The sequence below is a fragment of the Chrysemys picta genome, chromosome 4 (assembly GCF_011386835.1).
Source record: "Chrysemys picta bellii isolate R12L10 chromosome 4, ASM1138683v2, whole genome shotgun sequence".
Taxonomy (NCBI): Eukaryota; Metazoa; Chordata; order Testudines; family Emydidae; genus Chrysemys; species Chrysemys picta.
The window spans coordinates 140,665,734-140,684,248 of NC_088794.1; positions in this window are offsets into that span (position 1 = coordinate 140,665,734).

Sequence of the window (18,515 nt, forward strand, 5' to 3'; positions counted from 1 at the left end):
GAAGTGTTTCGAAAAACAATTGCACATGACACTCTATGGGAAGCTGAGCTTTCTTTCATCTCCACTGTGGTTGGAAAAGGTTTCTCGCCTATATGATTTTTCTCTTGCTGCAGAGCAAACATTGCTGTTACCCGGACTGTTATTACAGGTGACCTCTACACAGAAGCCAAACCAGAAGGTGACAACGCTGCTTTCCAGACCTAGCATTTATATCTTTTCTCCTGGAATAAGCTCAGGTATGTTCTGCATACAACAATGCTGTTAGCTGTGCCTCACATCCCCCTGTTTAAGCCGGAAGTCAACAGCCATCTGTCCCTAAAGCTAAGCTGTCTCCGTGCTCCCAGGATCACCGTGCCCTGAACAAACCTCTAACTTCCCTTAAGCCCTTCCAGGAACATCATGGCTTTCTCCTTGTCAGGGGTAAATAATGGCAAATCAGGATGTAACACACAGGATCCATGCAAGCTCTACTCCATCACAGCCTGATTGCTAAAGTATTTGTGATGGAAATCATTAGCTGCTGACTATTGAAATTATTAGCAAATACAATTTGGAGAGTCGGGCTTAGCACATAAGAAAAATCCAATAGTGTTGCTGAGCTGGATTTCAATTTTCAAAGTATGAGAGCACCAGAGGGGTGACCAGCTAGGTGTGCTGCTGTTTTAATCCCAACTGTGTGCACATTGTAGGTATAATTCTGTTAGTCTTTCTCTTGACCTATTAAATCTCCACACCAAACACGTTTTATAGATTCTTGTGTGAGAAATTCAAGTGCACTCGTAAAAAAAGTGTCTACACTTTGCAGTGTATAGGACCTGCAAAGGGGAATTGGGAAACCCGGATCCAAAGGAAAAATACTCTTTTAACAGTAGCCCCTTGGTTTATATCAAGGACCTCAGATTCATTTTCAATCCTCTTGATTCAATCATGGAGCTCATCCATGGGTCTGATCCAGTGAGGGGCCAAGCATTCACAACTCCTCCATAATTCAATAAGAGCTGCAAGTGCTCCACATCTTGCAAGCGATGCTCAGGACCTCACAAAGTCTCCAAATCTCATTCCTAGGAAAAGAGATTAGCTAATTTGATAGTTCATAAAAGACCCATCCCCACTTTTTTCTTTTAACAGCTCATAAACAGTAACCCCGATAAATCCATAGCCATTAAAGCTGCTTTCTGTTTTCCCCTATTAAAATACCAAGCCAATCTCAAATCCTTGGCAATGAAATATGTGCAGTCTATAACTTAATGGAACAGCATTCAACTCATTATCAGGATGTTTGGCTTAATTACCAGGGAAAACATAACCTATAAATGAGCTATTTAAAGTCATAATGGCATTTTCTTTTGATCAGGTTTCAATTAGTCACTAATGTAAGAAATCCTGCATTAACTGCATCACGTCAGGCTGGGAGTGTTAGCGTGAACTGATGATTTTCCATGTAAACATGATTCCAAGGGATAACAGGTCAAGCAACCTTAACAGGTTGTAAAAGGGTAGTCCCAGGGCAAGGTTGGCAAAAAAATAAACTGAGAATGTTTAATAAACAGATCAAAATATTGGGTTAAATGTAGGCACTTCCTCCTGAACAGACTTTTCCAGTCCCTGAGATGTCCAAAACATGGTGGAGTGAGGTGAGGTAGAGGCTGAAATGTGAGCTTTCTACAGAAACCTGGAAATCAGATGAAATAAAATACTTTTCTTCAGTATTGGCTTTTCCCGCTCTTCAAGGCCAAGTTGAGAAGGCTTGAAGTCCAAAATCACAGGTTTCTCAGGGTCCAAACATATTTTCTTCCACTAGAATTTTTTAAAATTGAATGGTTTTCAATGGCATGCACGTTCTACCATGTCCCTCCATTTCTTCATCCCAATGTCTTTGGCAGTAAGTTTTCAACGTACTGTGCTATCTCAGTAGCTCCCCAGTCTGAAAATGTACCCCAGCTATCCAGCAGAGCACTGTTCTGGGTCTGAGAGTAAGCTGTTTTAATCACAAGAATAGAAAAATGCAACTTCCCTGTTGGTTAAACGAAAAATAATTTTTTTTTTCATTAAAATGTTTGCATTGCAACCACTAAGTTAGCTCTCCTCGGACAGTTTGTGAGAGGGAAGGCCAGAGAACAGAACCTTGATGAGAGAGGTCTGGTCCAGCCTTTTCAGGAACTATGGGACCAATCCTGCTCTCACTGAAATAAATAGTAGCAGGATAAAGGCCTATGACATTATGGCGACAATGCGATCTCATGTTCATATGGGAACAACTTGATACAAAACTGACTAAGTTGTACGCCTTATGAAAACAAAGCTCAAAAGAGGGGGGAGAAAATCACACCTCTAACCCTAACCAGTGCCCAATGTTAAACCAGTGAAAGCAGGATACTTGTGTAACATCATCTCCTACTCTGTGTATTCCAGATAATGGGTCCATGAATGTTTTTTATACATATACAAAATTCAGAATGAATTGGGAAACCTATCTCACACACTGCATATCTTATAACGTACACCTGACAAAGCTTTAGAAAAATTGCGTGTTAATATATTGTAGTATTTGAGAAGTAGCTGTGATCATGTAGTTAGACTGCAGTGTAATGCATCAACGTAAGGGAGTCTGTCAGTTTTATTGAATTGTATACAGACAGCCAATCGGACAAATGAAATGATGCCTGTCCGTAAAAAGGACAAGTTTGTGAACTGGAAACCATTGCAACAAACCGTTGTGTTTCTGCAGCTGTGTCAACCAAAAGGAAATGTAATTCTCCTTTCTGTGACTGTCCCCTTTAAATGTAGGGGACCGTCCCTTTCGGTTGCATGGAATCCTGTCATTTTGTGATGAGATGCAGAATGTTACTGAGTGAGTCACTGCGCGCGCGCGCTCTCGCTCTCTTTCGGAAACTTTTTCTGGCTTCTCTGAAATAAGTCATCTAGACTGAAAATGATCTGTTAGCTTTTGGTGTAAGGCACAACGAAGTGAGATCTTCCCAGAGAGTCAGAGAGGGAAGGCCATGAAACAGAAACTTTATAAGAGCGGTCTCTACAGGACTTGGTACAGGAGAGAATCTGGACCGAAGATTCTGACTGAACTTTACACTCCCTTTTTTATACGTTCGTAAAGGACCCAATTCTGGATCCTCTGATATCAATGGTAAAACTCCCATTGATCTCAATGGTGCAGAAAAGTCCCAGAGAGAGAGAGATCTATATGTGAAATTCCAAAACTTTTGCCACATGACAACTACCTTTTCCATTCAGGGCTTGCATTTAAAAAGCCTCTTCCGTTTTGATTTTGCTGGTTCTACCTTTCCCCGTGTTATGTGGAGAGGACCTCTCTCAAACTAGGAAAAACTTTTCATGGGTGACCACTGAGTTGGTGCACGTAGCTGTGCATTTCCAACATCCAAAGGGCCCCAACCTATAAAGTACAATTTCCCAAGGCAATCATGCTGGCCTAACTCTGTCCCCGTTGATTTCAGTGGGAATTACGCCAATGCTGAGCTCCTCTGAAAAGCTCACCTGTAAAGTATGCAGCTGCTGAGTCGTGAAAAATCCATAGGGTAGGGGAGGATCCGCAAGCTCAATTGCAAAAGACCATCATAGAACCCTAAAGAGAGAGAGACTTTTAAATATACTCCTAGCTGACACTCCTTGATGAGATTAATCATAAATTTGAATTTCCTGTCCTATGTCCAGTCTCAAGGATAATGTCTCGGGATCTTTCCTATTGTACAGAAACCAGGGGTCTCCTGCGGCTATTGATAGGCAGCACGTTTAATACAAACAAGAGAACATACTTTTTCACACACCACACAATTAACCTGTGCAACTCATTGTTGTGATGGCCAAAAGTATAACTAGATAAGTTCATGGAGGATAGGTCTATCAATGATGATTAGCCAAGATGGTCAAGGATGCAACCCCATGCTCAGGTTGATCCTAAACCTCTGACTGCCAGAAGCTGAGCGGGGAAGACAAGGACGGATCTCTTAAAAATTGCCCTGTTGTATACACTCCCCCTGAAGCTCTGGCACTGGCCACTGTTGGAGACCGGATACTGGGCTAGATGGACCGTTGATCTGACCCAGTATGGCCATTCTTATTGTCTTGTAATCTTTCAAACTTTCCTTGTGTGGTAGCCACATATAATGTCCTTTCCTTGCAGAGCGACCTCTGCATACTTTCCCCTATATTTCAAAGTGGCACATAGAATTTTACTTTCTCAGCTCCCCTCAACTTCAGTGGGAGTCATGTGGCCATCACTTGGTCCATTGCTTTGAAAATGTAGCTTTTCATTTCTAGGTTTCAATTTGAATGGCTATATTGGGATCTGAGCAACAGATTCTGATGTGTCTGCGTGTGCCACACACTAGCCTCTGGCTATGGCACACTAATAGCTGCATTGACCCATAATTTACATGGTTGCCCTTCAAACAATAGAATAAAGCAAAAATTATTTTGGGAACAAATAAAATATAAAATGATCTGAAGCATGAAATATCTTGTTAGACCATCAAATGTTTACGAATTAATCTCTGGTTTGGAAGTCTCTCTAAATGAGAAAAGTATTTTGTTCTTATCAGGTTTTATCTGTCTAATATGATTAATTCACACATAACCCATGAATAACACTGAATAAAAGACGCACTTAAGGGAAAGCAAAGGTGTTTAGCAACAGCACCATGAAATTGAATTTGCAGTTCTCTTTCAGTTAATCTGTACTGAGCAAGAGACGAAAATTGACTTCTACCTGAACCTCCAATGCTCATGCTTAGAAAAAGCAGATCTCTTATATTTGTGAAATCGTAGCTAAATTGTAATCAATGACATGTTTATCAGTGGCATAAAAAAACACCTGGAGGGAAGAGTTCTATTTATGGAACTACTGCACAGACGCAGTAACCGTTCTAGCCCTCCATGATGGAGTTGTCAGATGTAGGATGGCTCTTGAAGAAGCAGCATGAACAACAAGTGTGAAAAATGTTTTGCTAAGCAACACTATACCTGCTATAAGCTTGGTTTGCAAGTGGCTTCTCGAGATGGATTGTAACAATAAAGGGGTAAATGCTGCTAGCGGGCATATGGCAGATATAAAAGGGAAAGATGCTTTCAGTGTGGTCTCTATGTGCTAGTTTCTAAAAGGGCATAATGAGCTGGCTTCAGTGGAGTTACATCAGCATAAAACCGGGATACCACATGTTGAATCAGACCCAAAATATTTTACATACAGGAAAAGGGCACCCAAACCAACATCTATAGCCTTTTTATGCTTTATCCTAATCTGCGCTCCTACTATTTCTCAATGTTGTTGTGGTCTGTGAAACAAACTGGGATGCTCCTTACACTCATTTTCTAGTCTTTCTATCACCTTTCCTACCAATTTAGGATCAAGTTCTCTTTTCTCATGTTTATTACTCTGTTTAGGGTATTTATTCCTACCTTCCTAACCAGTAGATAAGCCCTTAGCTTCTGAAACCCTTGCTAGAGTGAAACGTACTTGAAGTAGCTTTACAAATCTATAGCTCTTAGACTTCATGGTGATGGGCACTTTAGAAATATCTAAACTAGAAACACACTATATTCCCTGTTTAACACTCTCTTGTGCAAACAATAATAAAATCTTCATGGCAGGCACTGTCTCTGTCCTATACAGGCCGAGCACAATATTAGTTCTAGACAAATAATAACTTTTATGGAAAGCTCGTGTGAAACAGGGTAGAGCATCTCTCTGGAGTCTTTTGAGTTGTCCTGTAAAGTTTCACAGACGACTGAGTCCATTTTAAATATTTCTGTTGGGTGGTTCAAGAAAACCGGGTGGTTCAAGGAACCTCCTACACTCTCTTAAATTCTATGGGCCAGATCCTCAGCTAATGGAAATCTACATAGTTCTCTTGATGGAGACATTTGTCTATCTAATGTGCTCATTTGACACGCACACACACACACACACACACACAGACACCGGTACCAAAGTATCCGAGTGCCTTACAATCATAGAATATCAGGGTTGGAAGGGACTTCAGGAGGGCATCTAGTCCAACCTCCTGCTCAAAGCAGGACCAATTCCCAGACAGATTTTTTACCCCAGTTCCCTAAATGGCCCCCTCAAGGATTGAGCTCACAACCCTGGGTTTAGCAGGCCAATGCTCAAACCACTGAGCTATCCCTCCCCAACCGTCTTTTAATGAATTTTTCCTTGTGACACCTCTGTGAGGTAGGATAGTGCTGTTAGATCCATTTTCCAGTTAATGAACTGAGGCATAGAAAGCCCAAGTGACTTATCCAAGGTCACACAGGAAGCAGGGAATTGGCCTGGGACCCAGAAGACCCTGGTTCAACACCCTGGGCACTGACTGTCCTTCCTTTCATGGTAGAATCTCTCTTGTCATATTCTCTTCCCCTTCCGAGGCAATGATGTCATTGTCATTCCTGTGATTCTCTTAAGCATATCACATGACTAAACTATTCCCAAGTTATTTTTACTATGCTTGCATTTCATTAGACGCTGAGACCCCATTTAAAAAACCCAAGTTCTATAACTTCAAGAGGGCAAATTCTGCCTTTAAGCACATAAGGCCCTGGTCCTACAAGCTGCTTTGTGTGGGCTGCTCTCTGTGCAGTGGAGTTGGAACAATTTGTATAGCAGGCATTGTGAAAGCCGTTGAACAAAACTGTTAACACTGTATATGATGGAAACCACTTCAAGCCAGGGGGTGCAGCAGCGTCCTTGCCCCTGTGCCCACGTGGAGCCCTATTGAGATCAGTGTGGCTCCGTGAGGGTGCCTCAGTCCCCAGCAATACAGCATAACTTGCAGGATCAGGGATTTAAACTGGAAATGCCCTGAGCTGCCAAGTTGAAATCCAGATCCAAATTTCCCCAGAGATTGGGGGGTGGTCAAGTTATGGGGATTGGTTCGGTCTGTTCCAGAGATTCTTGGCGTATTGTTGTTTAGGGCTATGCCTGCTGGGATCCTGGCTCTGAACGTCTCCGGAGTCAGGGGCTGTTCACGGATTACTTTTTCCCCCTCCTGATGGTGGATTTTGACTAGTATAGTAGCTTTGTGAGATCATTGTAATTGGAGTCAATGGAGGAGACAGTTAGATGCTTTGTTTCAAGAGGCCTCAGTTCCAGCTCTGCCTGTAAACTTCACTGATCACCAAGGCAATCTGGAAAACAGAGCATGAAAACTAGTGGGATGCATGTCGGAACAATGTGTCTGTTTTCTGGTGCACTGGACATGAACAATAGGGAAATTAATGAATTAAGATAACGTATCTTTGAACTGCTGCAGTTTGATTATGGAGCTTCATCTTCAGCTTTTGAGCCTAGAGGAGGGGATTACTGGAGTTATGTCATTGCCCAGCAGGTTGTCAGGAAAGTCTAACACCCTCCTTTCAAAAGACCATTAGAGGAAAGCTATGGAACGCAGAAATGATTTGAGTTAATTGCTTATTGTCAGTCAGGTATAATTTACATAGTACCTACATTTATTTGGCAATATGTTCCAAGTTCTAATGAAATTAAAGTAGATTTCCAGGTAATTACATGAGTTAGAAACACTGCACCCAATTCTGATTTTACCTGCATTGGCCTTGCACAGGTGGACTCAGGTGGAACTGAACTCTTGAATTATACTGGACTAGATGTGACCAGAATTGGGGCCAATGAAAGTCAAATAAAAAAAGCAAGAGATTTTGGCTCCGGCTCCAGCAGGTTTATGTGCGTACATCATCTCAAAAGTTGGAGATTGGGGATGCAGGTGTCGTTTCACGTAGTGCCCAATACTTGAATCCGTTACATTAGTACAGATTTGATAACTATCATAGAATAATAGAAGATTAGGGTTGGAAGGGACCTCAGGAGGTCATCTAGTCCAACCCCCTGCTCAAAGCAGGACCAACACCAACTAAATCATCCCAGCCAGGGCTTTGTCAAGACAAAACCAGAAAAAAGAGCTGCAATACTTAAGGTTTAGATTCCAGTTCCTTAAAAATATAAAGCTAAGTGAAATGAAATATTACAATTTGAGCATATTTGTCCACTCTTCTAGGTGTTTGGTGGTGGTTTTTTTTAATGGCAATATGCAGCATGTGAAAAATGGCTTACATACAGTTCATGCAGGAAAAATCATCGTAACAATGTGCAAAGTTCATGGAACAATGATCTTTTTGCCCTTTTGAACAGCAACTTGTGGATCTAACCCTGCAAGCATTGCTCGGGCAATATTTCCTGTTGAGTTTGCCTCATTTAGGATCAAGCAGTAAATAAAGGACAGTATTGATCTTGGAAGCTTTCAGAGCCCCCTAAGTTTTGCTTTGAATTGTGGAGTTCAAAAGTGCCCAAAACTAAAAGGGAGCCAAGAATTTTTGCATGGATTTGATGCAAAGCAACAGTTAGTTTGAGTTTTCGAAGGTTTGCAAACCTTTGATGAATCTGGGCTGAGTTTCGAATTTGTGTCTAATTAGATCCATTTTCTGTGGTTTCAAGGCATGCTACCCACTTGCACTGATTTAAAAGCTCTAGTGAATTGCAGGTTTGCTTTGGGAGTACTGAGTTCAGGAAAATCAGCCAATTTTGATTTACAGTATTTTTTCCCTGAATGTTTTCCCAAGGTGTCATTAAAATGTGCAAAGAGCTGAAAGAGAAATATGGGTTGTTTGTTGAATGCTACTCACTAGGTAGGCCGAGGTAAAATTTACAAAAGTGCTCAGGTGAAGTACCATTGTACTGAGCCCAATAACTTGTTTGCCTAAAACATATCTTCCAGAGAAGTATTCAGTCTTGATTTGAAGACAACACAAAGGTAAGATAATGTAGCAAGAAGAATGGGTACTACTGGACGAAACAGGCCAAGCCCTGAGTGCTTGCTTTCATAGATTCATAGTTTAAGCCACAATACACCTTTAGATCATTGAGACTAACCTCCTGTATGTCACAGGCCATTAACTTTCACTTCATTACCCTCATATTGAGCCCAATAACTTGTATGACTAAAGCATATCTTCTAGAAAGATATCCAGTCTTGATCTGAAGACATCAAGAGATGTAGAATCCGTAGCTCCCCTTGGCGGTTTGTTCCATTGGTGAATCATCCTCGCTGTTAAAAATTTGTGCCTAATTACTAATTTGAATTTGTCTGGCTTCAGCTTCCAGCCATTGATTCTTATTATGATTGTCTCTGCTGAAATTAAGAGCCCTTTAGTATCCAGTACTTTCTCCCCGTGAAGGTTCTTATACATTGTAATGAAGTCACCTCTCAATCTTTTTTGATGAGCTAAACAGATTGAGCTCTTTAAGGGTATGTCTACCCTTCAGTCTAGAGGTGTAGTTTCCAACTCAAGAAGACATACCTGTGCTAGCTCTGATAAAGCTAGCATGCTAAAAATAGTGTAGAGCTGTGAAATCATGAGGCACGGGAGGGGCTAGCCGCCACAAGTAGGTATGCATGCAAGACACTAAGGTACAACTCCCCGTTCTGTAGGCGCAACCAGAATTCCTTGTTCCTAGATATATATAACTTGGCACTTAGCTATATTAAAACTCATTCTGTTAGAATGGGCCCAGGGTTATCAAGTGATCTGTGTTGCTGCCCTGTCCTTGTTGTGTACCATGCTGCCAATCTTTGTATCATCCACAAATTTTATCAACAATGATTATATACTTACGTCCAGATCATTGATGAAAATGTTGAATAGTGTTGGGCCTAGAACCTCACTAGAAACACTCTCATGTGATAATGATTCTTCACTGATGGCCAGTTTTTGAGATCTATCAGTTAGATCACATGTTATCAGTTAACATGTGCTCTGTCAATGTTGTACAGTGCACATTTTCGAATCAGAATGTTGTGAGGTACTAAGTCAAACATCTTGCAAAAGTCTCAATACTTTACACCTACGCAGTTACCTTTATCAACCAAACTTGTTGTCTCCTCAAAGAATGAGATCAGGTTTGTTTGACAAAACCTATTTGCCATAAAACCACACTGACTGGCATTAATTACATTCCAACCCTTTTAAAATGTTTTATTATTTGAATCCCATATCAGCTTTTTGATTATTTTGCCCAGGACTGATGTCAGGATAACTAGCCTATAGTTATCTGGGTCATCCCACTTACCCTTTTTGAATACTGGCACAACATTAGCTCTCTGCCAGTTTTCTGGGAAATCCCCTGCATTACAAGATTTATTACAAATTAACATCAATGGGCCAGAGCTATCCTTAGCCAACTTTTAGGATACTTGGGTGAGAGTTATCTGGCCTGCTGATTGAAAAATAGAGTAGATGTTGTCCGAGATCCTCCTTAGTTACTAATAGGCTGAAAATACCTCATCATCCTCATGTAATATGAGTACATCATCCTGCTGCTTTCCAGATGAAGAACAGAAATATTTGTTGAATACTTTCTGCCTTTTCTTCTTCATTATTAACAGTTTTACCGACTCCATTTAGTAATGAGCCTATACAATTTCTAGTGTTTCTATTGTTCCTAGTTTAAAAATTTCCTTATTGTCCTGAGTCCTGCCAGCCATGGATTTTTTCCAGTGTCTCTACTTCCCTTATCAATTTTCTGCACTTCATAACTTCCAACTTATGTTGGTTGCTATTTATTTTCCATTGGTTATATGTTGCTTTTTTATTTTTAACTGATGCTTTCACTTTGCCACTGAACCAGAATGGACTTTTAGCCAAAACTGCCCTCTTTCTTGATTGTGGAATAGTGGCTTTTTGGCCATCTAATAAACTCTTCTTAAAGGACTCCTGAGGCACACATGGGGACTCCGATGTTCAGCGCAATCTCCTTTCAGCAGTGTCTCTTCATTTGGACTTTACTCTGGTTTTCAGGATTTGGCCCATAGGAATTATCATTAAGGTACTGTGGAACCTTCGTCTACTGCAGGTGCAGAAAACCGACCAAGCTCCGGCCCCATTGTGCTAGGTACTGTATGAACATGTAGCAAAAGACAGGCCCTGCCCTGAAGAGTTACAATTTAAATAGACAACACAGACAAAGGAACAGAGGCCCAGAGAGGTGAAGTCTCATGCCTAAGTTCACACAGTAGGTCAGTGGTGGAGCCCAGGAATAGGATCTAGGTCTTTTGGTCCCATTTCAATGCACTATTCATTGGACCACATTGCCTCTCCTAAGACCACACAGGTAACTAAGGTGCTTTCCTTGCTCCAGTAATACTGTGGTAATATTTTTGTAAGAAGGGCCATTCTCCAATCTGCTAAGTAATACATGATTTATTTAAACACCAGGCTTGAAATATCTACTTTTCTGACCCCCCCCCTTTTTTTTCTCCTGGACACGTTACATTTCAATCAATTTATGTTCCTCCAAGTTCAAGAAGCGTGATGGGCAAATCTTCTAGAGCAAGAGGAAGTTGAGTTATGGATCCCTGAAATCTTCATTTAGGGTTACTTCCCATTGTTATCAGGGCAAGTCAGTATTTATCTAGCTACCATCTGAGAATACATTTCCTGATTGCTGCATTGTGACTACTCTGTTTATACTTGGCAATGTTTCAACTGTAACAATTAGCAGAACTTTACACATTGTCTTTTATTTTAATTTATGATTCAGCCATATCCTTTCAAAATTAAACCTGTTTCAGTTCCTTTCCAAGCCTGTTCTCTATACCTTTTATACATTTAGCAAATTGCGAAAAGACACACCCCAAGACAAATATGTACCAGTTGTGAGGACAAGGAAGAATCTTAAAGTATTTGCTGGCAATGATATTCTTACAAAACAAGGGTTATCTTCCTTATAGTGCTATAAGCAAAAAAATAAACAACCCACTGAAGCACAGCCTAATGTGGACAAAATTGATGTGGGGAAAAAATGAACTTTGCACCATTTCTTTGGGTGATTTCATTTGCTCAAACAGCTTCATCTACCACCTCTACACTGATGGCTCACAAATCTGTCATTCTACCCCTGACGTGTCCTTACATCCAAACCTCTTTCTGAGCCTGTCTCTCTGATACCTGCTTCCGGTGGTTTGCCATCAACTTCTTATCACCCCATCCACTCCTCTTTCTGTAGCTTTTGAACACACCGCCATCTTTAAAACCTTCTTATCCCACATGCTCAGGTGTGTCCAGATCTTCCCTCCTCTTCTTTCATGAGCTCTTCCTCCTGTCCATCCTTCGTCATGTCTTGATTACTGCCAACTCATCCCTATCCCTATCCCCCTCCTACCACCACTAGGTATTGAGTCTGGTCTCAATTTCCTGTTCATCATCTTCTTTCACAGCAAAGTCTCTGCTCTTTCTTTGGTGCCTCTCATATGGATGTGCTTCACTTTCCAATCCCTCCTCCTCACCCACATCTGCTTGATGCCAACAAGAAATTGGGCAACTAAGAGTGGCAGCTTAGAGTGGGCTGTTGAGGACATTGTCAGAGCTGCTCAGAAAATGCTGATTTCCCCCCTCCTGTGAAGCATTTCAATGAGAACCAAAAAAATGTTCATTTTTCGTCAACATTTTTCATGGCACGTTTCAACTTTTTGTTGAAAAACTTGAAATTTTTTGACCAAAACGGTTTTAGTTGGAGTTTGGTTGAAAAGTTTTCAGATTCTCAACAAAAAGTCAAAATTTTCTTTGGAAACCAGATACCGTCCACAAAATGTTTAAGAATATTCAAGAACCCAATTTCCCATTGAAAAACAGTTTTTGAAGGAAAAATTTCAACCTGATCTAGTTGTCACTCAGAACAATTCAGATGTGCAGAATCATTCCCTAGACCACTTTCCTTGCGCACTGGTACCTCTTCCCCTATTTTTTGTTTGTCTGTCTCTTTGAACTGTGAATGCCACAGCACAGGACCACCCATCCTACATGGTTGCACAGTGTCTAATGTTTTGGGGTCTACTGAAATAATAATACATATGCTGATAGGGTAGAGCCATTAAGACAGGCTGGGACAGAGGGAGACATGACAGAGGGACAAAGATGGAATTTAAAAAGTCCCTAAACAGTTTCCGAATTGGGCATCCAGATCAGTTTGGAACATCCCGGCCTTGGACCTTTTTTGGTGTTGTGTGGGAAGGACACCACAGACGGTGGTATTGGTGTGGTTCTGCTTCCTGGGGGGCAGGGCACAGCTGGGGAAGGCTGTGTGGGGGTGGCCCGGAACCCAGCCCTTTGAGAGGTTCTAGGGCTGAGCCTCAATTAGACTTCCTTTCTGCCACGGAGATCCCTCGCGCTCGGCTGAGTGTCTGCGGAAAAGGCTCGTCCCTCAGAAGATACGTTTTGGAAAGTCTTCTAGAGCAGAGATGTGGTGGGTTAGGAGCTTTGTCAGTGAGTGAACTATGGTTTGCTGGTCAGAGAACAAAAACATCTTCAGCACTGACAGGGACCATTTTGGGTTCAGTCCTGCAAGGGGCTGAGTGTCATCTACTGCTACTGGCATCGTGGAGTGCTCAGGCCCTCCCAGAAAGTGCATGGCACCTTGTTTGATCAAGCCCTTAGTAGGATGGTGTACATGCTTTATCAGCAGCTACAGCATTCATTGCTGGAGGGTGCAGCAACAGAGTGGTCCTTCCCCACAACAGTATAATATAGAGTACTGAAGGAGATTGGGTGGGAAGAAAGGACCGGGAGGCCAGGAGATGTCCTCTACTGTTTTGGATTAGTCTCCAAACTCTGAACATGCTCAGGTTCCCTCACCACTAAGTTTACATGGAGTTGGGCAACTCTGGGCCTGTTTCATCACTGGTTTCATGTGAAGGGCAGCTTTGCTAATGCTGGGATTTGCATTTCTTGTTAGCCATTCCTCTTGCAGTCATAGTGGACAGGCCATGAGTTGCTCGTGGTTTGTTGATAATTAGGTTGGCTCACCACAAATATTTGTGTGTAACCCTTCTGCCCATCTAAGTTGGCAGCAACAAGGGCCGGGTTCTGTATCTAGGGGTTCCGTTTCAATAACGCAATGCAAAACCGGCTCGAGCCCCCACCCAGTGACCTGGGACAATTACATACCACCCCCTGGGCACCTCTAAGAGGCAATACTTCCCCTCTCGCAAGCACGGAGTCTGAGTGTAACAGAAAATGTTTAATAACATGAGGTAAACAACATCAGCATTAAATGGAAAAAACACCACAACTAGAGTTTTTAGACCAAACCATGAGCGAAGACCCACCCCAGCAAATTGGGCCGCGTCCTCTCCCGTTGGTTCTTGAAACCAGCGACCCAAGAATCACCAAAGTCCCAAAAGTCCACCAATCCCAAAGTCTCTTGGGTCCAGCAACCCAAGAATCACAAAAGTCCGACAACCCCCCAAAGTCTCTATCCATGATCAGTGCAGCCCCAGAGTTCAAGGGGGGGGGTGAGCAGGGTGTTAAGGGGCACCTTACGTGATCCGAGGCCAACCGGTTGCTTCTCCGTGGCTCTTCACTGCAGCCTTCACCACGAACTGCTCCACTCCACCCGCAGTCCCACGAACTGCTCTGGCAGCTGCTCCGCTCCGCTCCCCGACCTGTGAGCTGCACCGCTCCGCTCACCGACCTGTGAGCCGCTCCGCTCCGCTCCGCTCCACTCCACCCGTTCCTTGGGCCGCTCCCACAAGGCTCTGCTCTGCTAGCTGCTCCTCCAGCCACTCTGCTCACCGACCTGTGAGCCGCTCCGCTCCGCTCACTCCCCGCTAAGCTAAGTTAGCTTAGCTATAGCTTCAGGCTCCCCCACTAGTTAACACAGCCTCAGTGATCTCAGCTCTTAAATAGCTTTAGCTCTTTTGTGATTTCAGCTAGTAGTAGGGGAGCCCCAGTGCTGGTGCACTATTGGCCCAAAGCGAACTCAGCTCAGCAGTCTGTAACTAGACTCCTAAGGGAATCAAAGTTAGCTCTGACATTCAACAGTGGAGAGAGGAGGTAGTGCAATTGGTGTTTCAACCCCCTTGGGGAGGGGGCCACACCATCAGGTACAAATACCTGTCCCCATCCTCTCTCAACTCACTGGGTTTTGTAACCCATGCCCCTTGACAAGCAAATGCTACTTAGGTAATGGTGAATGACTCACTCAGTCCTTCTGTCATACAACAGTTCCACTGGCCTTGATTCACAGAATCAGGGTAACAAAACTTTATTCTTCCTGCCCCAATAACAGAGAAACTGGGGATCCCACACCAGCCAAAGTAACCACTTTGAGTTGCTGTGGTTTCATGCCAGGCGAGTGGGTGTGCCTATGCAAACAAGATCAGCCCCTGGAGTTCTTTTCCACCCTCGCCATAATTCACCACCAGATGTCAGGGTAGAGCTCATCCTGACTCTGCTTACATCCGGTATAATCACAAATAACCTATGACAATAACCAAGATGCCTTCAGCCTGATACTTGATTCCTTTGGCCTGGCTGTGCAAAATTGTGAGGAAAAGTCCCACTTCCCTTGGATGGATGGGGGCAGGATGCTGGTAAAAAGCCTAGTGACGCTTCTTGTAGTGAAGCTCACACCCACACCTGACCTAGCTGGCATTAGAACTAGGGATGCTGGGGATGAGGCAGCATCCTCTGGCTTAAAGTGACTTCCATCATAGACAGGGTTTACAGTTTTGTTCCATGGCTTTCAGCACCCCCACTATACAAATTGTTCCAGTTCCACTGCATGTGGCTTTGTGTCTACACATCTGTGTATATAGCTCTCTCTAAACAGGTGTGTGATTAACTATTTGTCAGTCTGTCTCTCCAGCTCCTCTCACCACAGGCCAAAATCACCAAAGATGGCTGCCATAGTCCTTCAGTGTGACACTTCACATGGGCAAAATGGATCACCTGAACTGCAAAGGCTTTAGAATCCTGTACATTTTTAATTGAAAACAATATTTGGAAGGCTCAAAACCCACAAAAAGTAATGGGTGAAAATTGGGAAGTCCCTTCAGGTCTCTGTGCCTCAATTTCCCCATCTGTAAAATGGGGATAATGATACTGACCTTTTTTGTAAAGTGTTTTGAGATCTATTAATGTAAGGTGCTACACAAATGGTAGCAAAACTGGTCCCAGAGAGTTATCAGTGGTTCACAGTTGAGCTGGAAGGACATATTGAATGAGGTCCCTCAGGGATCAGTTCTGGGTCCGGTTCTATTCAATATCTTCATCAATGATTTAGATAATGGCATAGAGAGTACACTTATAAAGTTTGTGGACGATACTGGGAGAGGTTACAAGTGCTTTGGAGGACAGGATTAAAATTCAAAATGATCTGGACAAATGGTCTAAAGTAAATAGGATGAAATTCAATAAGGACAAATGCAAAGTACTCTACTTAGGAAGGAACAATCAGTTGCACACATAGAAAATGGGAAATGAATGCCTCGGAAGGAATACTGCGGAAAGGGATCTGGGGGTTATAGTAGATCACAAGCTAAATATGAGTCAACAGTGTAACACTGTTGCAAAATAAAAAAAAGCAATCATCATTCTGGGATGTATTAGCAGGAGTGTTGTAAGCAAGATACAAGAAGTAATTCTTCCTCTCTATTCCACGTTGATTAGACCTCAACTGCAGTATTGTGTCCAGTTCTGGCTGCCACATTTTGGGAAAGATGTGGACAAGTTGGAGCAAGTCCAGAGAAGAGCCAAAAAAATGAAAGGTTTAGGAAAAAAACGACCTATGAGGGAAGATGGAAAAAACTGGGTTTGTTCAGTATGGAGAAGAGAAGACCAAGATGAGACATAACAGTTTTCAAGTATGTAAAAGATTGTTACAAGGAGGAGGGAGAAAAATTGTTCTCGTTAACCTCTGAGGACAGGACAAGAAGCAATGGGCTTAAATTGCAGCAAGGCAGGTTTATGTTGGACATTAGGAAAAACTTCCTGACTGTCAGGATGGTTAAGCACTGGAATAAATTGCCTAGGGAGGTTGTGGAATGTCCATCATTGGAGATTTTTAAGAGCAGGTTAGACAAACACCTGTCAGGAATGGCCTAGATGATATTTAGTCCTGCCTTGAGTGCAGGGGACTGGACTAGATGCCCTCTCAAGGTCCCGTCCAGTCCTACGATTCTATGATTCTATAAGAGCTAGGTGGTGGTGGTATTTTATATATTACCCCACCTAGGTGTGGCACTCTGACCTCATTCCCTGTTCTATCTTCAGAGAAGTCTTTCATATAACCTACCTCACGCAAATGCATGAAAATAGGCTTTGCATGATCCCCTACAAGGTCAAACTGTGCTCTCATGGACTGACAAGGGGAGAAAGTTCTAGAGTCACGGACACTCTCTACCAAGGACACCCTGCCTCCACTTCCACCATAGCAAAAATCTGGGGGCTCTCAGCCTCATTCAGACTGGCTGATGATGGCCAGGGAGAAAGGGGATATCTCTTAAGTCTGTGAGCCTCTCTCATGCATTCAGAATGATGGGGTTCTCTCTTCCTGGCTGTTTTAGGTACTTTCTTCAGGAAGAGCCCCGTGTATGCTTTTTTTTTTTATTTGTTCGAAAGAAGAAAATGTGTTTTGTGGCTCATTAAGCACCTTGTCATTTCTGTGCGGGCAGGCACCTGTCTGCCGTGCCCTCCAGGAGTATGTGGTTCAAAAAGGGGACAGTCAGGTAAAAGTCAAATATATTCATATTTAGCAGCTAAAGTATACATCCTCTTTCATTTGAAATAAATCTGAAAAAGTTGACAAAAGGGTAAGCCCCCTACCTTTTTGACTGTCTGGGGAAAGCTTTTCTTTCTCTCCTAGACCCACCCACTTACCAAAAAGTCACACAGGTGGTTCATTTTTTCTATTCAGTTTAATAATAATAATAATAATAAAGTAACCATGGCAACTACTACATTGCAGGACAGTGATGTTACCCATTAGACATGACGCAGCGCCTTAAACACCAGCACCTGTCCCATGAAGAGCGAGGGCTTTTGAGATGCGGGGAGGGGTGGAAGGAATAGGTTTGCAATAGAATGGAATTTGTTTCCAACTTGTTACTGCTCATTTTATTTTATTGTTTTAATTGATGCAAATGATGACCAGGGACCCCATTCTCGACAGCTGAAAGATCCAGCCCTTCTTTTTCTAAACACTGGAGCCAGGGGAACCTGTCAAAGGTGTCAGGTCTAAAATCTCACCCGTTTTTTCCTTTTTTGGAACCTGGGCTAACGCTGGTAAACCCCCCCCCCCCCAAAAAAAAAAAAAAAAAAAAGCAACAACAAAAAAATCATGTAAACTTTTTTTTCTTGTAATGAGAGAGAACTTTCTGAACACAACGACTAGTTTTGTGGAACCTTTTTGTTTTGGTCAACATTTTTCAATGAAAAATGTTTTTTCCCAAAACCAGACTGTTTCTGTTTTTGTTTTTTAGTTGGAAAAAAGGGCAGGGGCAGCAGAAAATTTAAAAAAGGATATGTGGGGCTTGCTTTTTAAATTTTCTCTGAAAAATAATTGGCAGTTTGGGATCAACTCTAAGCTGAGCCTTTGCTCGTGAAGTGCCTAGTGCTCCCATTGATGTCGCTGGGATTTAAAAGTCCTCAGCAAGGCTCAGGATTGGGCCCTCGGGGAAGAGCCTGGGCAGGAGGGA